The sequence below is a fragment of the Protomyctophum bolini genome (assembly GCF_963924005.1).
Source record: "Protomyctophum bolini genome assembly, chromosome: 3".
Lineage (NCBI taxonomy): Eukaryota > Metazoa > Chordata > Actinopteri > Myctophiformes > Myctophidae > Protomyctophum > Protomyctophum bolini.
The window spans coordinates 46985520-47005211 of NC_137864.1; the positions used below are offsets into that span (position 1 = coordinate 46985520).

General features: G+C 42.8%; 1 long non-coding RNA gene across 1 annotated transcript; it reads right to left on the bottom strand.

The window, feature by feature from the left end:
- Nucleotides 1-3084: 3084 nt before the first annotated feature.
- On the bottom strand, nt 3085-5206 carry LOC308313021. The gene is made up of 4 exons (XR_013963832.1): nt 5004-5206; nt 4361-4478; nt 3838-3933; nt 3085-3317 (listed from the first exon to the last, which is right to left on the bottom strand). It is a non-coding gene; the product is annotated as an uncharacterized lncRNA (long non-coding RNA).
- Nucleotides 5207-19692: the final 14486 nt, after the last annotated feature.

Genomic DNA, 19692 nt, shown 5'->3' on the forward strand with positions numbered 1-19692 from the left:
TGAAAGGCTCGGTGGAACTGTGCGCTATGAATATTTCATAACACAAAAACATGTTTGGCCAATTTACACATTTTCTTTTTTTTTTACCTTGTCTGACAGTTCCATCAACAAGCGACTGGGTGTGTTCCATGCATAAATTAAATATAAGGAGGTATACGGTATACCATTCTTTTATTTTTCTCTGAACATCTGACACACAGCGTGGGTTTTCTGGCCTGCACTGGCAGCTCTCACACAACTTTGATTTTATCTGTTCCAGCGAACAAGAGCGCACAGGGGAAGATGATACCAGTTGCTTCCCCCCCCCCCCCTGCAATGCTATATATAAACTTCAAAGCAATGGGGAACAACACATAATATGGAAATAAAATGCAGGATTCCTCTCAGGACTGCATGGTGCTTGCTGCAGAATGTTTAAAAATTAAACGTGCTAGTCTCAGCCTTTACAAAGTGCCTGACAAATTATCAGAAGCAATGGTTAGAACATGAAAGGCCCCGCCACTACAATCAGATGTTTTTAGTAATAATTTACGGATGGAGTTTTGTTTTGTTGGTGAGGCATCGGTACACAGGGACTCCTATGGGAGCACCTAGAATCATAATGACAGTGCCTCTTCATAAAACAATGTTCTGATCAAGAAATCAAGAATGTGGCCTGGGCCGGCCTAGCGGTCTGGACACCTGGGCTGGTAATCCAGCCTGATGTCTCCCAGCATCGTCTAGATCAGGGGTGGGCAACTTTGACGATGGAGAGGGACACTATTGCATATTTCTGTCATAGCAAAACTAGACTATCTACAGGCGTCGCACTGCGACACGTATTGAGCTTGTAGATCAGCTATATTTGAATTAAAATCCTGAATTTTTTTTAGCTATTTTTTAATTGGAATCATGAAAAGTAACCTTTTTATTTAAATTCAAATGCATTTACTTAACGTTAACTTTATGAACTAAATACAAATAGGCTACATGAAATTAAAAGCCAATAATATGTTTATACTAGTAGTAATTAAAGTGGGTCATGTTTGCATGCATGTAATTGGAATTGTAACTACTGAAATCAATAATAGATCAGTATTCTGATATTAATCCCCAGGCCGCCAGTTGTTGTATATGGCCTAGATAGCAGAAATTAACTTTTCTTTGCGTGCACAAACCCTTTTAATCTGTCAGCCAGTGCAGAGAAGGCATTGCCTTTCATACACATGACTGAGGCGACTAGTTCTTCTCTGTATACATCTGTGCTGCATTTTATCTTGCACACGTGATTGTATACTCACAAAGTTCACATGCGTGCTTATACCTCAGTGCATGCACTCTCTTGTGTGTCCGCCTGTGTGCTTGCACGAGTCAGTGCATTCACTCTAGTGTGCACACATCTTGACCAGACACAGTGAGCACAGCCTCAGGACCCTGGGAGTGAGTTTATCGAGGATCTATTTTCTCCCACACTCTTATGCTCTAGCCCAGACCAAGTCGGCTCTGATTTCCCCAGAGTCCGTTGGGCTAGCTCTGATATTCTTTAGCAAAGTCTATCTCTCCAACAAAGCAATGGTCAAAAATCAAGTCATGTTGGCTAAGCCGATCAACTCCCGAGGAACTCGGCGTGGCTGCGAGACAAAGCCAGGCCTCAGCCAATCAATAACCTGCTCAGCATTACTGTTTGGCCAACACATTTGTTTTTATCGACGGATAGAAAGGACTAAAATGTGCTGGCTTCATGTGAGATGCTAACAAACAGTCGGGGGTCATTCATCTAGTTGATCTGTTCAATCAACCTATTCACCTGCTCTTGACTCCTTGCTGTGAACTTTGCTCCTTGAATAATGTTTTAAATCACCTGTCGACCTGTATTGTTCGCTGTTGCTGCTTTTTTATGATAAAAAATCTTTATCTTTTTACCTCTGGCAGATGGTGCAAATTGACTGGAAGAGTTTTAGTCCAACTATTCACATAAGCCCAGCGATCCTTAAATGAACCAGTGGAGTACAGTAACATCATGCAGCCGGTGGCAGTGAGTTATGGCCTTAACCTTCCACCTCATCCAATTGAATCTCAAAATGTTTCAGGCTTCTAGCCGCCTTCTATCATCCGGCTCGCAGCTGTTGGAAAACAGCTGTTGTACATTTTCCTCACGGCCAACAGTCAATTATTATCGTATGAAAAATAAACATGTCTTGTTAGAGACAAAGTCACCACAGTGCCCTGCATGCCTGGTGTGTGTCTGTAGATGCAAACAAACTATATTTGTTATGCAGTATGGGGAATTGCCGGCCATTGTTCAACACCGGAAATGCTGGTAGCGGGCAATGGATTGCATTAGCAGCAAATCCTCCCACTGAAAGTAGGAGTTGAAAACAGATGGTTCACACACAGACAGAACCCCCCCCCCCCCCCCCCTCCCCGAAACCATGCTCATTTTTCACAAAGTTTATTCTATGCCGCTGTTAACAGTAACAACCAGAAGGTTCAGGGTTCTATCAAAATCAAGTTTATTTGTTCAACCACACAGTACAAATCCAATATAAAATATATAATAATGTAGATAATAAATAAATAAATCAACCTATAACCACTTGATAGCATTCCTATATATTCGGGCGGCCAACAGTTCTACTGCAGTAGATAGATTTCCGATGTACTGTAGATGTAAAAAAAAAAGAAAGGAGGGGGCCTAGTACAGTATAAACCCCTAGGGGTCTCCGGTCAACGGAGCATAATGGGGTGTAAGTGGTTAAATCACATTATACTAGATTCCAAATAAAATAGGCATGTTGTACACAGTACAGTACAATACATTCATTGGTCATAATACTGTAATCACAATTAACCCATTCTGACCTGAGATCAGATTCATACGAGGTTTCCACGGGACACACACTGGTCTGATTAACCCATTCTGACCTGAGATCAGATTCTAAAAATGTCAGTCGTTCTTCGAATTTTTCAAAAATAGCAGACCTACAAGCTCGTAGCGCACCACTCGGTGGCGCGCTATGAGCTTGTAGATCTGCTGTTTTTCAATAGCTAAAGCATAACATGATGCTAACACCAACATGGGTTCCCGGTCAGAATGGGTTAAACTGCAGCTGTCAGTGCGTGTCCCCTCATAACCCTGAAACCTCCTGCTGTTGTTTCGCAGTCGTCTGCGGTGGAGGAATGCAGTGACCAGCTCCTGCATGTTATCGCGATGACATCTGGGAGACTCCAGTGCAGTTTATTCTCTCAGGTCAGGCCTCTGTTGTTCGTCTTGTCTTTAAACTGGCTTCTTTCTTCTGTTTAGACAAGTCATCTTCTGACTCTCGTCTCTCTTTATGCTTTGGATCGGAGAAAAGGAGAGAGGGGAGGGGGGGGTCGAGATTAGGCTGGAAGCACTAATGTGAAACACCTGGACAGTGTTGCACAATAACTCACTTGAACGTGCATGGCGCAAACGGCATGCAGAGTTATAAATGGGATCGATGCATTGTAATCATTAGGGCCTTTTAATCAAGTGAAAAGCTGCATTAATTCATTACTTAGTTAACAATATAGCATGTTGTCCATAATATTAAATTTATAATAGGATATAAACCATTTAATTTACCCTTTTTAATTAAGAAAGACAAAAACGTTAAAATCCAGCATTAGTCAGACTGACATTACTCCAACCTCGATACATAGTCAAACTGTTAGTGTTGATTTGTCCATTTGTGACTCTGAGCATGTACAAATGTACGGGTCCATTTGGTTACATTTGTACTGTACACGCTCAGAGTTAAATGAATGACATTTTCCCCCTGAGGAGATGGGAGGCTGTAGTACATGTATGTGGTGAGCAGTGTAACTTTTCCTTACTTGGTCCAGCAGTGGAGAAAAGCCTTAGCGAGCTTCCCATCAGTATTCAGACATACTTTTTCTTCCTTGCTCCCCTCTGGTCTCTTTAATGTAACACTGCAAATCGCAAAACACAAAAGGCACTGCTTTAAATCCCACAAAAGACACTGATTAATTATAACGCCAGCAGTGAAAGGTGAAAGGTAATACACCAATAAATCCTCACTGTTCATTTCACTCTGTGTAAAAATGGAACCTCTCTGAGTGGGTAAATTAATACTGCAAATTTTAAAGTGAACTAGTCGTGTGTGTGTGTGTGTGTGTGTGTGTGTGTGTGTGTGTGTGTGTGTGTGTGTGTGTGTGTGTGTGTGTGTGTGTGTGTGTGTGTGTGTGTGTGTGTGTGTGTGTGTGTGTGTGTGTGTGTGTGTGTGTGTGTGTGTGTGTGTGTGTGTGTGTGTGTGTGTGTGTGTGTGTGTGTGTGTGTGTGTGTGTGTGTGTGTGTGTGTGTGTGTGTGTGTGTGTGTGTGGTGTGTGTGGGACTTACATGAGTTCAGTTTTATCACAGTTTGGTCCCTTCTCAATTACGTGGAAATCTGTAATGGCATCTGGAATGAACTTGATTGTTTTGGGGCATAGGCATCTGGCTCCAGGAATAAACTGTGCTGTAGAGAGACAGGTGGGAAAATAATTATCAGTGCTGAGCATAAGCACATTATGGTACGAAGGGCATGTTGTAGTTTATTCTGTAGTGGATGATTCTTGTACAGCTGTCATATAATATGGAGGCAGCATTAACCACCTAAACCCTGCTATATACTTCATTGGCCATTCCCCAGAGCTCTGTATGTGGACCCCTCCCATTTATTCCCTCTACACCAAAGATTATTTCCTGCAAGTATAGCCGATCTACTGCATTGCATTTTACATTTTTCTCCATCCTTTTTTTCTTTTCTTATTCTTATTATTATCAGAAGCACGTTTTTCTCACTTTTCTCCTGTTGTAAGAAAGATGTTCTTGACAGATTTTGACTGAGATCACCTCTCACTGTTATGTTTACTCTTTGCTTTGTAAAAGAAATTGTCAAGAGCATGCATGGTTAGCAGACTGCTAATGGTCACTTAAAAGAAGAGAAGATCATCATTAACATTAATGTAATATTATGTAGCTACAAAAAAATAAAGCTTACCTTCATTGAACTTCATGAAAACGGCAAGGGAGACCATGAGGAGAGCAGTAACTTTTGTTGCGAAGGCCATTGTTGTGATGGAAATCAACAGATTCCTGAAGAGAGAAGTCCTTTAAGATCCACTAGGAAATGTGAAAGTGAAGTTTGAAGGGATCTTCATTCTTTTTATACACAACAGCGTGGGTTTTCCCAAATTCCATGGCTTTTCCCAGCAAGCACGAGTTGTCAGCAATAACTTTCCACTCACGCTCTAAGGAATGTGCATGGTCTGCCAGAGGGGGCGGAGAAAGGAAAGGGAAAGTGTCAGACTCAGAGGTAAACTAAGTGGATTTCAAGGAAAAGCGTTAGGTGAATCAACTTCTACCGTATGTTGAAATGATTCATGCATGGCCGATGTATATATAATATATAATACTATAGGTCTGTCTTAAGCTTGTCCTACTATCTAACATAAGATATCTGTCAGAATTCAAGGCAAGTATAGTATATTTTTTATAGAAAATACAATGTAACAACAAGTCACTGCATTTACAGGAAGGATATATGATTCATAATAAGACCTAAAAGATCAGTTGTCTGTGTTTTTGCTGAAATGAAATATAGCTTAGGTAGGCTACATCATTTGAATAAGGGTCGCTGTAGTGAATGGTTTGGGGAGAACTTTGATTTATCATTCTAAACTGCAATGTATTCATAATTGAATAATTTCTAATGGAAGCACACTTAATTTATTTGCTTGATAGGAATAGAATTTTGCTAATGGAACTATGATTAGGCTGTAGTAATGTAATGTTACATTGCATGCTTAATAATGGAAAATTCCTGTCAGTATTATCTTAAAGGGAGATTAATTGGTCAAATCAAATTGAGAAAGATGCAAAAATATTGCTTTTTATAAAGCATTTCTATCCCTTCTCTTTTCTGTTATAAATATAATTAAATGCACCATTCTACCAAACTAGTTGACTACTTGAAACCCCAGTATCCCTATTACATTTCTGGAGGAAACGTTCATCAAACATAGCTGATCTACAAGTCCACAATGCGTCGCAAGACTCACAACGCCACCCGTTGTGAGCTTGTAGATCTGCTATTTGTTGGTGAAGAGATTTGGTGTAAGGGTGAAAAAAGAGCGCACCAAGTACAGTTGCAGCTCAGGTCCGAGTTACTGAGTAGTATTAGAGGGTTTATTCTTACCACCAACCACATGATGACAGGGTGGTCAGTCATTACCATGGGTACCATGGTAATGACTGACAGTAAGTGCATAGCATGAGGCACCTGCTTGGAGTTTTTTCAGTCTGAGTAATGACGTAGTACGAAGATTAAGTCTCAACATGTCTATGGCATTTCCGGTTTGACGCACGCATTCTTACAGTAAAAGGTTGGCTCACGCTGCACGCAGCATATTCATAGAAGGTTTGTGACATTAATGGGAATAGGACATTTATATGAACACCCATAAATGTGCAGCATGATGGATTCTTCACAGCTTCGGAACAGGATATAGATCAATATGTACCGTAGTTAGTTGGTACATTTGGATTCAGTGCACCTGTTCTCAGATAATTTCATAGTGACAGTGCATTGTAGGGAGTTGCAGTACTCACACTAGAGAGCAGTTCAGTACTGCTGTAGTCTACTGGCTAGCATTATTTTGTCCAAAGGACAGACTATATTGCAATGCTTTTTTTAAGATTTATTTTAGGGCTATTATACCTTTTATTATTGATACGACTGTAGGCTGACATGAACTGGGGAGAGAGATGGGAAGTGACAAACGGCAAAGGCCGTCTGGATTGGGACTTGAATCTGTGGCTACATTATAGCCGGACCACTGTGCCAACTATCCAGGCCTACATTTGCTATTTCAAGCATTGTGCCTCTCTCCATACTATTATGACAATTGAACGGGAGACGGTACACTCATTTTAAGAAAATAAATGTTCAGGTCGGGGTTACAATTTTCACTGCTCCATGGATTCAGTGCCCTGCCCTGTCTTTGGTTGAATATTATCTACAGTACTTTGAATAAAATTGTGTTATAAATGCACCATTAACATATAGGTCACGGCGTCACACACAGAATCAGAATCAATCTTTATTGTCACATCACATTTCAAGTAACGTGGGTGAAATTCTTGGTTGTGCAGGCTCATCATTGCAGTTAAATGATAGAGAGAGAAGAGCATGAAGTGCGTAGTATATGACTATCAAATCTACATGATACAAGTGAGTGCATAATATAGATTTATGAAAGGAGTAGGAGTCTGTGTCTCTATTAAAACAACAGACAAATTCAGTTCAGTCTGTGCAGTGTGACCAGACTAAGTACCAGACTGTTCAGCAGTCTAATTGCTGACAAATAGAAACGGTTCAAGAGTCTGGAGGCGCTGCTCTTGATGCTCCAGGAAACGTTTGCCCGGCCGTGGGTGGGCAGGGGGATTTAACAGGCTATGTGCTGGGGTGATGGATGTCCCAGATGATGTTTTCAGCCTTAACCACACAACGTCTCTCGTGTATTTCCTGGAGGGGGGGGGGGGGGGGGAAGCTCCCCTTCCATAATGCGCTGCGCTGTTCGCACCACTCTCTGCAGTGCTTTTCGTTCCGCGGCGGTTCAGTTCCCGAATCAGGCAGTGGTGCCGCTTGTCAGAATAGAACATCGGTACTCTTGTAGAATGCTCTGAGGATGCGGGGGCTCACTCTGTCTGAACACATCCAGGCGCCGGAGACAGCATAGAGTCGTCGTTGGGCCTTTCTCACCACTTTTGTGCTGTGTGTGTGTGTGTGTGTGTGTGTGTGTGTGTGTGTGTGTGTGACCCACTGCAGGTCCCTCGTGATGTGTATGCCGAGGAACTTGAAGTGGCAGACCTGCTTCCACTGCAACACCGATGATGAAAATAGGTGCGTGCTCTCTCTCTCTCTCTCTGGCCTCCTGGCACCACTGTGTCAGTGCGCCAACCTCAGCTCTGTAGACTGTCTGATTGTTGTCGATCAGGCCCATCACTGTCGTGCTGTCCACCGTGCGTGTCATTTCCACCTGACTAGATTGTCCACCATTTAGCATTTTAGCATTTGAGCATTTATTCTAATCACTTTATACTACTTCTACGCCTACACACTTTGTCCAAAACTCACACAAATAGTTGGAAGGCTAGCACGTCTCCAAAAGGGCTCTTCTTCTGCCCCTAGGGGGCGCCACAATGCAAAGAGTTGAGTGACACAGCAGCACTGGGTAGACCACGCAGTCTGGCAAAGATCTGTGGTCAGAGGAGCACCCTTTCCCAGTTTAGACCCCTTTTATTTGGAAGAGAGTTAACCCATTCTGACCTGAGATCAGATTCATACGAGGTTTCCACTGGACACACACTGGTCTGATTAACCCATTCTGACCTGAGATCAGATTCTAAAAATGTCAGTCGTTCTTCAAAAATAGCAGACCTACAAGCTCGTAGCGCGCCACTCGGTGGCGCGCTATGAGCTTGTAGATCTGCTATTTTTCAATAGCTAAAGCATAACATGATGCTATAACACCAAAATGGGTTCCCGGTCAGAATGGGTTAACAACTGAAAAGCAAACACATATGTTACAAATGACTGTTGATCATTCTATTACATGAATATTACATGAACGTACAACATGCCCAAAACTAGATTCCTTCCTTATGATAGACTGACTCATCAGACAGCTCTGTGGTGTCATGTGCTGCTACACGTCATGAAAAGAATCTGCCCGTTTTATTTCGTTTCACTTAAATTTGTATCGCTGATTTAATTTGTAGGGATTTCATACAGTGGGTTTTATAAGATTTGCCCAAGGCTGAGTTATCACATTGTCTCGTGATACAATGATCTCAGTGTTTTACTGTTCTATCCAGCTGTAGTTTATTTAAAGGTGATAATATTATCACAAAACACAAGTTTGTCTAAACCTACTTTCAGACCACAGATTCACATCAAGACTTTGTTGTATACGCTATGTATTGTGAGCTTGTAGATCTGCTATTTTCACACCGACATACGTCAGAATAAATTAAGCATTAGAAAATGGTGTAGATTTGTGAATTACCCCGGCAGAGAATCCATTTTCTCTCACTTATCCGACACGCTGCAGTAGAGTAGAGAGTATCTTATTGCAAAGCACAGCCTCACAGAAAGTATGTCCTAACCCATTCTGACCCGAGATCAGATTCATACGAGGTTTCCACTGGACACACACTGGTCTGATCAACCCATTCTGACCTGAGATCAGATTCTAAAAATGTCAGTCGTTCTTCGATTTTTCAAAAAATAGCAGACCTACAAGCTCGTAGCGCGCCACTCGGTGGCGCACTATGAGCTTGTAGATCTGCTATTTTTTCAATAGCTAAAGCATAACATGATGCTAACACCAACATGGGTTCCCGTTCAGAATGGGCTAAAGGCTTCCAAGAATAGATTACATCTGCAACTCCACATTATTGTGGTTTCAATTAAAAACACCAAATGATGGCAACAGCACTTTTCCTGGTGCAGGAGTATTACGTTAATTGCATTTGCTGTGAGTGATAATGCAATAGTTTGTGTAAAACAAAGTTAAATGAAATATAGAGTGATGTGTATCAGTAAGTTCCGATTCAGTGACTAGACTGTCTGAATACTCGCCACAAAACACAGTCATCCTGGGCGTACAGCCAGCGGAACTGCTCAGCCTGGTGTTCCTAAACGTAACCCAAGTAAAGTATGCTTAAACGGTTACATCTAACCTTATATTCCTATACCGTAACCTCAGTAAAACGGTACCAAGCAATCCGGTTACAACCGTCTTAAGCTTAAGCTACTACCCACTACATGCGTATATGTATCTTATCAGCGTACCCTCCCTCTTCCCTTAAGCTTCAACAAGAAATCCATTAGTCACTATATTTACGGAATCTTCCTTGTAATTGTACAGATATCAGACTTGTGAGTTTGTTCACTGGAAGCTTTCCAGGGACTGCTGTGCTCCCCCTCTCCCTCCCCATTATCTGGAAGATACTGTAGTCAGCTAGACCTGGCCCAGTTAGTTGACTGTAAAGGCTACATCTGCCAAGGCCCAGCTGGATTCACTTTGCTTGTGACGACCAAACCAAATGAGAAAACAAAACTAAAAGTATCCAGTACAGAACATGAGGCACAGCCTGTAGTGACAAAAAGGGGATAGCGATGCTTACACGGAAAATTAACATTCTCTCAAGGCCGGAAAGGAAAAGGTATCTCTTGAGGCAAAGTGATCCCTCATGTTTATTCTATTCAGTGTTGCACACCATTTATTTACAGTGTATAATAATGGGTAAATATTTACAAGTACCTTGACTTTCACTGACTTTAGCTGAATACACAGACATAATATGTCTGTGTATTGAACCAAACATATTATGTTTGGTTCAATTAGCCTCGTCTTTAATTATCCTCTCTTTGTTATTCAGAGTTTTTTAATGATGTCACAAGCCCAAAGTCTGTGGAATGCATCTAATCTTCTGAAGGCTGCATGTGTGGCTGTGTTGAATTAGTTCCTATGGCTTAACAAATGACACAACATTCTGCTTAAATCATAGGAATATTTGGGGGAAATCCAGTAACCAAAACTTGTTTATGAATAAAATGCAGTCCAGCATTTTAGCAGTGGCTGCGGCCTCGACTGTGGCTTCCAGAAGTCTCTTGCTCAACTCATCCCTGCGAACGGGGACTTTGCAAACAACCAGTCCAAGGGGCTGTGGTTACACCGCTTTGATGTCTCGCATTGTGACTCATCGTCGGTTTCAACAGTGACGGACACATCCGATAAGCCAATTGGGGCCCATGAGGGAGCATAGGCCAAAGATGAATGATGCGGCGACATGGGTGTAAATGTGAGGCATTGTCCGATGGAATTGTGTAAGGCATGTGTCGTCCATTGTCTGTGACCTTTGAGAGGGCCGTGCAAAGGGTAGAGTGAAGGCTTGGCGAGTTCTTTGATGGAGTCCACATAGTCCTCCATGGTATGGGTGAGACGTCCTGCCTCCCTGTCGCTGAGGTCTCCCTCGTGCGTCTCACTGATGGTGGGCAGCCGGTCCACAGTGGAAAGAAGACGGCCGAACTTCATGCTGTGAACGGAGGATGCATTGTATTCAAGTCAGGTTTATTTGTGTAGCCCTTCATCACAGTTACTCTAATTACTTAACCCATTTTGACCTGAGATCAGGTTCTAAAAATGTCTTCTACATCCTGACAGTTTTTTGAAAAAGCTATGTTTCTATGTCAGTCCTTCTTCGATTTAAAAAACACTAAGCCCGATTTTATTCTTTTACACATTGTTGAACACTTTGGTTTTGACATTTTTTGCATTGGTCTGTTTGTTTTGTCTTAGTTTTGTTATTTTTTGTTTGCTTGTTAAACACCTATATAATGACATTGGCGGTGGTTAAAATAAACTTTCAGGCTGTATCATTTATTATTCAAAAAGGCTCACATTATAATAAAGCTTCCATTGGGACATTTCCTCATTGTAAAACGCTTTAAAGCTTCAATGAAAAATGTCCTTTAAAAATACGAATGACATACACAGTGAAATCGGAAGTATTCATTTTACCCTGAAAGAGTGAAAAAGGGACTCACAAAGGCCGACCTGACAAATTGTTTCAGCAGTAGGATTGCTTCAGTGTGTCACAATGACACCCTAAAGACGGCGTAATGTCATAATATGTCACTTTCAGGTATGGAGAGAGCAGTATGCAGGCTTCATTAATTAGATTTGCTCGTTATGAACATGAACAAGACATCTTGTTAACAACTCACCCGAAATGCCCTCTCTGCAGTTTATCTTGATGGCACTTTTGCAACTCCTGGGTCCTTCTACTACCTGCCACCTGGTACCAATGTGCTTTTTCCTCCACTGCCTCTATGCATTTGTCCTGCTCCACCGGCAGCCTGTGGGTGTCCGTCCGCCGTTGTGTTCATAAGGCTCTCTCTGTGTGTGCAGAACTACTTGTGGTGCGGTGGAGGCAATGGACAGTAGAGCTGGATGTGGATTATCCTTCCACGGGGACTCTTATGGTGCATTAGCGTAGACTGGTCCATATGAGGGCTAAGTATAGACACAGCATGTACTGTACATAAAGCTCTGTTCTGGCAGGCAGGTAGTTGCGCGGGCATTGATGTACCATACAGGTGCAGGGTAATGCAGTGGATGAGGGTTGGAGAGGAGGACATGTTGATGTACCATACAGCGCTGTAGGTGCAGGGTAATGCAGTGGATGAGGGTTGGAGAGGAGGACATGTTGATGTACCATACAGCGCTGTGGGTGCAGGGTAATGCAGTGGATGAGGGTTGGAGAGGAGGACATGTTGATGTACCATACAGCGCTGTAGGTGCAGGGTAATGCAGTGGATGAGGGTTGGAGAGGAGGACATGTTGATGTACCATACAGCGCTGTAGGTGCAGGGTAATGCAGTGGATGAGGGTTGGAGAGGAGGACATGTTGATGTACCATACAGCGCTGTGGGTGCAGGGTAATGCAGTGGATGAAGGTTGGAGAGGAGGACATGTTGATGTACCATACAGCGCTGTAGGTGCAGGGTAATGCAGTGGATGAGGGTTGGAGAGGAGGACATGTTGATGTACCATACAGCGCTGTAGGTGCAGGGTAATGCAGTGGATGAGGGTTAGAGAGGAGGACATGTTGATGTACCATACAGCGCTGTAGGTGCAGGGTAATGCAGTGGATGAGGGTTGGAGAGGAGGACATGTTGATGTACCATACAGCGCTGTAGGTGCAGGGTAATGCAGTGGATGAGGGTTGGAGAGGAGGACATGTTCATGTACCATACAGCGCTGTAGGTGCAGGGTAATGCAGTGGATGAGGGTTGGAGAGGAGGACATGTTGATGTACCATACAGCGCTGTAGGTGGAGGGTAATGCAGTGGATAAGGGTTGGAGAGGAGGACATGTTGATGTACCATACAGCGCTGTAGGTGCAGGGTAATGCAGTGGATGAGGGTTGGAGAGGAGGACATGTTGATGTACCATACAGCGCTGTAGGTGCAGGGTAATGCAGTGGATGAGGGTTGGAGAGGAGGACATGTTGATGTACCATACAGCGCTGTAGGTGCAGGGTAATGCAGTGGATGAGGGTTAGAGAGGAGGACATGTTGATGTACCATACAGCGCTGTAGGTGCAGGGTAATGCAGTGGATGAGGGTTAGAGAGGAGGACATGTTGATGTACCATACAGCGCTGTAGGTGAAGGGTAATGCAGTGGATGAGGGTTGGAGAGGAGGACATGTTGATGTACCATACAGCGCTGTGGGTGCAGGGTAATGCAGTGGATGAGGGTTAGAGAGGACATGTTCATGTACCATACAGCGCTGTGGGTGCAGGGTAATGCAGTGGATGAGGGTTGGAGAGGAGGACATGTTCATGTACCATACAGCGCTGTAGGTGCAGGGTAATGCAGTGGATGAGGGTTGGAGAGGACATGTTGATGTACCATACAGCGCTGTGGGTGCAGGGTAATGCAGTGGATGAAGGTTGGAGAGGAGGACATGTTGATGTACCATACAGCGCTGTAGGTGCAGGGTAATGCAGTGGGTGAGGGTTGGAGAGGAGGACATGTTGATGTACCATACAGCGCTGTAGGTGGCGGTGCAGGGTAATGCAGTGGATAAGGGTTGGAGAGGAGGACATGTTCATGTACCATACAGCGCTGTAGGTGCAGGGTAATGCAGTGGATGAGGGTTGGAGAGGAGGACATGTTGATGTACCATACAGCGCTGTAGGTGCAGGGTAATGCAGTGGATGAGGGTTAGAGAGGAGGACATGTTGATGTACCATACAGCGCTGTAGGTGCAGGGTAATGCAGTGGATAAGGGTTGGAGAGGACATGTTGATGTACCATACAGCGCTGTAGGTGCAGGGTAATGCAGTGGATAAGGGTTGGAGAGGACATGTTGATGTACCATACAGCGCTGTAGGTGCAGGGTAATGCAGTGGATGAGGGTTAGAGAGGAGGACATGTTGATGTACCATACAGCGCTGTAGGTGCAGGGTAATGCAGTGGATAAGGGTTGGAGAGGAGGACATGTTGATGTACCATACAGCGCTGTAGGTGCAGGGTAATGCAGTGGATGAGGGTTGGAGAGGAGGACATGTTGATGTACCATACAGCGCTGTAGGTGCAGGGTAATGCAGTGGATGAGGGTTAGAGAGGAGGACATGTTGATGTACCATACAGCGCTGTAGGTGCAGGGTAATGCAGTGGATGAGGGTTAGAGAGGAGGACATGTTGATGTACCATACAGCGCTGTAGGTGGAGGGTAATGCAGTGGATGAGGGTTGGAGAGGAGGACATGTTGATGTACCATACAGCGCTGTAGGTGCAGGTTAATGCAGTGGATGAGGGTTGGAGAGGAGGACATGTTGATGTACCATACAGCGCTGTAGGTGCAGGGTAATGCAGTGGATGAGGGTTGGAGAGGAGGACATGTTCATGTACCATACAGCGCTGTAGGTGCAGGGTAATGCAGTGGATGAGGGTTGGAGAGGAGGACATGTTGATGTACCATACAGCGCTGTAGGTGCAGGGTAATGCAGTGGATGAGGGTTGGAGAGGAGGACATGTTGATGTACCATACAGCGCTGTAGGTGCAGGGTAATGCAGTGGATGAGGGTTGGAGAGGAGGACATGTTGATGTACCATACAGCGCTGTAGGTGCAGGGTAATGCAGTGGATGAGGGTTGGAGAGGAGGACATGTTGATGTACCATACAGCGCTGTAGGTGCAGGGTAATGCAGTGGATGAGGGTTGGAGAGGAGGACATGTTGATGTACCATACAGCGCTGTAGGTGCAGGGTAATGCAGTGGATGAGGGTTGGAGAGGAGGACATGTTCATGCATGTCCAAGCAGACAGCGGCATCCTTATCTTCACAGTCTGTTCGCAGTGGGCAGTGGTGGCCGAACGGTTTTTCGGAGCGGTCTTGATATCGGAAGGTCGCTAGTTCGTATCCCCGGACCGGCACGTTACAATTACCACCGCTGAAGTGCCCTTGGACAAGGCATTTTACCCCTACCATGAAATGTTCTATGAGCAGGGCCTGGCTGTAAACAAGTTATTGAGCTTAGTCCAGTTACCCTGGGTAAACATACAGTAGTACCTTTCCTTTCCTCATTTAATTAACAGGCCAGGCCATCAAGAGTTTTGTCAGTAATATATATTTTTTGGGGGAGTACGGGTGGGCCACAGTCGGTAGTGCTGTCGCCTCACAGCTAGAAGGTCCTGGGTTCGATTCCAGCTGGGGATGCTGGGGGCGTGTTCTCTCCTCCGCGTTTGCATGGAGTTTGCATGTTCTCCCCGTGTCTCCTAGGGTAGGTAACCGCACAAAACAACATGCAGTAATCCTGGTCTCTAATGGAGGGGAAAAGAACTGGTTGGAATAACGTATTCCTTCCACGCGCTACGTCCAACCAGGGAAACCCCCCCCCCCCCTGTCAGGTGAAAAGAAGCGGCTTGGACTCCTCATGCATTGAAGGAAGTATGAGGTTAGTCCGTTGCTCTCCCCAGGTTGGCAGAGGGAGTGTAGAGCCCAGGATTACATTAAATAATTGACACTGGGTGAAAAAAACAGGTTAGAAAATTGTGGGATATAAAAAAAAGTAATATATATATTTTTTTAATCCTTCTTTTCAGTAGAAGGATTTTCAGTGTTAATTGTTAATGATAAGTACTGGAGTACAGAGTGATGTTCTCATTTTAGTCTGATCTGGGTGGAGCAAATAGGATTGTATAAGAAGTGACTGTAATCTCTTGACTGGATTAGAGTAGTCTAACTAAAATGTGACTGGGGCTAATGTGTCTGTCCATGCTGTAATTATTTTGGGAAGCCAGTTTTAATGACTATCTGCTTGGAACTTCATCGAATCCATCTGCAAATGGATAAAATATTTGATCTGACATTCATCAACCAATACAGTATTTCTAAAACAGTCTTGTCTGTAGGAGTCTGAATGTATGATTTTAAAGGTAATATACCGGTATATTACAAAGGGGAACCTATTAAAGAGTGCTTTTACAGTACATAATTTTGATCATCTCAGATGTCATCTCTCTAGACATCTCTCTGGCCAGTGCTTTTTAATATAGGCCTACTGCCACAGAGGGCTGGCTGACTAGCTCCATTTCATATAATTCTCCACTTAACCCATTCTGAACGGGAACCCATTTTGGTGTCAGCATCATGTCGTGCTTTAGCTATTGAAAAATAGCAGATCTACAAGCTCATAGCGCGCCACCGAGTGGCGCGCTACGAGCTTGTAGGTCTGCTATTTTTTGAAAAATCGAAGAACGACTGACATTTTTTTTATCTGATCTCAGGTCAGAATGGGTTCATCAGACCAGTGTGTGTCCAGTGGAAACCTTCGTATGAATCTGATCTCAGGTCAGAATGGGTTAATAAACTGCATACTTTGCAGGAAGTTCTGACATCATATAATTGGATCTCAAGAGCAAAATAACCCCAAGGTAGTAAACAGCCTATTTCAAGTCTTAATAGTAAAAACTGTGATCTGATCTCTGTCCCCTGGGAAATCACTGTCTTTCCCAATACTTTCACGTCCCAAAATTCATTGTGTCCCATTGGAATCAATTATGCTTAAATGATCCTACAAAAACATCCATCCAAAGTTATCTAAATACCTCAAATTTGTCTTAACTTTTTCAACAACAATTGCTCCCCTGGTGTCTATATATTCACTTTTTATTACTTTAGGTGACATCTTTTAAGTTTTGCTTCCATATCTGTGTATAGCTTGATTTATACTTGATTGTACGACTGGGTGGCATATGCTTGTAGGCGTGTAGATCTGCTATTTTCAGAGTGAGATAAGTTTGTTTTAGTAGGAAACTGCCTCGCTGACATGTTGTTTGTGTGTTAGGTGGTGGATGTACTCCACCACCTAATATAGATTCTATATAGTCTTTATGTTTGTGTTGTGTGTTGTTCTTTGAGTTTGATGATGAAAAGGCAGTGAAACCCGAATACCTCTGGGACAATGACGGCTAATCTAATCTAACACCATTGTACAACAAAGCGTGAATTAAAGTCATATTGCGTGACATTCATTTTATTTTTGGGGACACCTGTGGTCTGTATGAGGTGTGATTTCTAGAATTCTGTTTGAAACTAAACAAAAGTATCTCTCCAAAACAAACACTGTAGGGTGCCAGCGCTGAGGTTATATTGGAAATTAACAACACGTTGTCACAAACCGTATGAATTAACTTTAAACTACATAAAACAGATTAAATAAGAGCGAAGTTGACCAAACAAAAAAACATATTTATGTGGAATGGTTATTGTGAAAGATTACAACTTTTGCTTAATTGAAAAGGTATGGCTGTAAGCATACAACTTATGTTCGGCAATAAATGGCCCTAAGTGTGGTTTACAGATCACACCTCAAGAAAAGTGCTAAATATACCTGTGACCCCAACATAAGATCATTACATGTCTCCAATTAAACTCTTCACCAGACATGTGGCAACAGCTTTATTATTATTAACACGTTATTTCTACATCTTACATTCATTAATGTTGACAGAATAAGGTGATTCATCCTAATTAAAATGTGACAATGTAAGACTCGTCTTCGCATCGCCACATGTAATGAAAATAAATAGCTGTGGAACACATGGTTAACGTTTCTTAACCACGAGGAGAAAATAATGCCATTCTGAATCTCTGTCTTCTGCTGAGAATGACATGAACTGCATAGAAAATAAGTTGCGATTTAAAAATCAATTCAATTTAGCTAATCTACAAGATCACAACTCACTGTTTTGTGACTTTGTAAATCTGATATTTTCATCACATCCTCCTACAATGGAGTATAGGGCTTGAGTGGTTGATGAAAGATCTTTTTTAATGTGTCAGTCTGTCATTTTTCAGATTACATATCATGCTGAAACACATTGTGTATGTGTCATTATGCTGCTGCTGATTGCCTTTTATGTTATTATTATGTTCTGTATTTGATTTTTCAGTAAAGTCCGTTGGGATCGGGAGTCGAACTACCGGCCAAGGTCATCAAGATAAACTGCAGAGAGGGCATTTCGGGTGAGTTGTTAACAAGATGTCTTGTTCATGTTCATAATGAGCCAATCTAATTAATGAAGCCTGCATACTGCTCTCTCCATACCTGAAAGTGACATATTATGACATTACGCCGTCTTTAGGGTGTCATTGTGTCACACTGAAGAAATCCTACTGCTGAAACAATTTGTCAGGTCGGCCTTTATGAGTCCCTTTTTTACAAACAAAAAATGTGGATGTAGTTTGTTTTATGTTATGATACATTGAATTACACAGTAAAATATGGAAGTATAAACTTATAGGCTTATATGCACCTCGAGCATGGACATATTGTTCAGGTGTTACACAAAATGAGCAACAAATGACTACACATGAGTGACATGACAGATGTGTCAGAAACTCATAGACGATATACAGTAGGTCTATGTATAATTACAGTATGTTACGTTTCAGCCTGAATCTGAAATGGTATACCTACTGTACACTACAGTACTTGACATGCAAGCTTATGGGACAACTATTTGACACTCTTATCAACATAGTCTCAAATAGCTTCAGAGATTAGGGTCACTTAAATAGATGCCCCTGTACTTAAAAATACCATGTGATTTAAGTAAGCTGGTGTTAAGCTACCTCATCGCCTGATCTGATGTTACAGTCATGGCTTTTTTTTTGTCTACTTCTGCTGAATAACCAGCACATGATCCAAGAATGAACTGCAATGTGCTTTTCTCTGGCTAGACAGTAATGATTCAATGCCAACTTCTTTGTAGTTACCTAGTTTTATTACTGGACATCTATCTAACTATAAATGCACCAACTATCTGTACATATGTCTGTACTAGAGAACCATTCGCCCCACTGACTTCAAATTCGACACACGCGTTGCACGTCACCACAGGGGGTGCAGTGCCCGGTGTCGAGTCCGTCGGATAGCCGGTCGTCCAGAACCAGCACCTAACACCTATATCTCTATATATTTGGAGCTGCAAATCTGCATAGACTCTGAACTGAGTAATCTCAGGACCTCTGGCCAAGTATCATTTCACAAGCTTTCCAGGCTTTTAGCCTGGTCCGTGGGCAAGGAACTGTGCTAGACGGGGACTGGACACACGTAACCTGTAGATGCAATCAAATCAGTCCTGGATCTCTCTGTACTTCTTTGTTTGATTGATTGAATATTTTATTAGACGATATACATACATGTATAAATCCAAACAGCACAATGTACAGGAACCGTTTCTAGGGCGAGTTGGACTGACAGGAATTAACCGGAAACCGAATTCAGACTCACTTATTGTGCTCTCACTCTCTAGTGTTGACATTCTTGATACAACGAGCGACCGACATAATCCACGTAAATAATTGAACCAAAGCCACATTTTTGTATCCACCTGTTTGTATTTTTCTACTGCAAGAAGTCAGTACACTTTTATATTTCATACTTGGGTGTCATCATTTCAAACTTTTAAGAACTTTCACTATATTTTTTAAGCTTCCCCACCATGTTTTTTTTTCCCCCTCAATATATGACCTTTATTCCAACAAATATGAAAACTTTACAGAAACACAACAAATGGGACACAAGAGTTTTTGGCGGGGGG